This window comes from Vespula pensylvanica, chromosome 15, assembly GCF_014466175.1.
Source record: "Vespula pensylvanica isolate Volc-1 chromosome 15, ASM1446617v1, whole genome shotgun sequence".
NCBI classification, from domain to species: Eukaryota; Metazoa; Arthropoda; class Insecta; order Hymenoptera; family Vespidae; genus Vespula; species Vespula pensylvanica.
In genome coordinates, this window is record NC_057699.1 from 4443198 (window position 1) to 4445375 (window position 2178).

Sequence of the window (2178 nt, forward strand, 5' to 3'; positions counted from 1 at the left end):
TTTTCTTTTCTTTTCTTTTCTTTTATCTCGTCCATTTCCTGGAGGATTCTTTTTCTCCATCCATTTTTTCTTAATAAAGTATCTTTCAAAGTTTTTATTAATAAGAATCAATGTTGTCCGACTCTTTTCCGCCTCTCGAAAATATTATATTGCATTTATTTTGCATTATTTCTCGTCGTAATTGTCGCATTGTCAAATCTCATTTATACATCGCATTGTTTATAAAATTGTAATTCCTTTCTGTAATTATAATATAAATAAATTAATTATAATCAATAATTATCTTAATTATTAACATTCGTCGCTATGAAATAATTTGTTGGTCCATGTACGAAGCTCCTAATGTTTCTTCCCGTAAGCCACGTCATAATTAAAAATGCTATAACAATACTATTACATATAAATGATGCTACAATTTTCTTGTAAAATCCGCCAAAAAATTTCTTTCTAGAAAGTAATATCCCATTTGCCCGTTGCTCGATAATGAGAAATATTACACTTTTTCACGTAATAATGCCTTTTTTTCTTTTTTCTATTATTATTATTTTTCTTCCTATTATTTAAGTTAACGAACATATTTTTTTTCTTTTTATATTTTTCAAGATAACGAACGTTCTTTTTTTTTTTTTTCTTTTTATATTATTCAAGTTAACGAACATTTCTTTTTTTCGCAATTTGAAAAATATGAATTCGGAAAAAATTTATAGTAATATTACCTTTCTCTCTTTCGCGTATTTTGGTTTAATACGATATACGCAGTTTAATGAATATTTCCTATTACAGAGGCGAAAGAGCCGAAAGGTCGAAAAGGATATGGGGTAGGAGGAATTGAATTTCTCGATCAATCTCTCTGCTAATTGGATATAGTATTCCCCTTTTTTTTTTAACTACCATGTAAAATAATTTATATCGGACGAGAGCATGTTACGCGAAATGTTTCTGCTCCATTTTTATTGATCGCTATCCATCCAGGAATATTTATTAAAAAGAAATTTTTTTTCATCAATACGTACTCATAATATAAACATTTTATAGATTTTAATTAATGCACAGATTATTTATTTCCACTTCTCAATATTCTGCGAAAAATGTTGTTTACGCAAAAAATATTTATCTTTCAGACTTGTTTTTTATTCCAATAAAATTTACATCGCGCGCGAATTGATCGGCCTAAGAAGCACCTGCTTTTTTATTATTATTCCTACTATTGCTATTAAACGTCATAATAGCTAACATCGTTCCTTCCTACGAGCTATTGTGTTTGTAAGAAAATCATTTCGAATAATCTTTCCTCAAAAACATCCTTCATCTATCACATGACCTAGTAAAATAGTCAAGCGTTTTATTTTCGAGTTATCGTCTAAAAGTATTAAAAAGTTTTACTTTTTCGCTACAATTTGTTAGTTACAATACGAAACCGCGATATTCGAGTCTGTATTCGAGAAAAGGGGAAAAAGGAAAATACAAATCCGTATTCATATCTCATGCGTGGAAAATACGCATGGAATTACTATGCTGACCGTCAACGGTATTACATTATCGGGGATTATTAAAGGTTTCCACACTTTTTCGGTGGATACAAATGTGTCCATTGGATTGAAAAGCAAGGTATTCTCTTTGAATTTCAAAGCGCTTGTTTTTAAGCGATTCATAACGATTCATAACGATACGTATTCATTACGTGATTGAAACCAAATTCAAAAAGGAGAAGAAAGCAAAATTTATAATGATGGTGACTGCGTATTCCAATACGATATAGTATATTCTGATATAACGAGTATAATCTGGTCCTGTTTTATCAAGGTTTATTCGAATGGTGGAAAGAGGGAACGGAATACCTTTTTCAAAGGATTCAAACGTGGGCAGCTTTAACTAGAGGATATAATCGATTGAGGTCAAAAAGATTTGTCGAAGGGCGGTCCGACCTTATACGCGTAACATGGATCAAAGCAGAATTTTCTGTCAAACAAGGGAATATTTCTTCGTATAAAAGAATATTTTATCGAGAAATCTTCTTAGAGTCCGTCCTGTCCCGCACCTCCTACGTCGCAAGAGTGGACACAGTTGGAAAAAGAAGGTAAAGAACAATCGTTCTTGGACATCGAACTAGTAATAATAATAATAACGACGAAGACGACGACGACGAGGACGACGACGACGACGAGGACGACGACGACG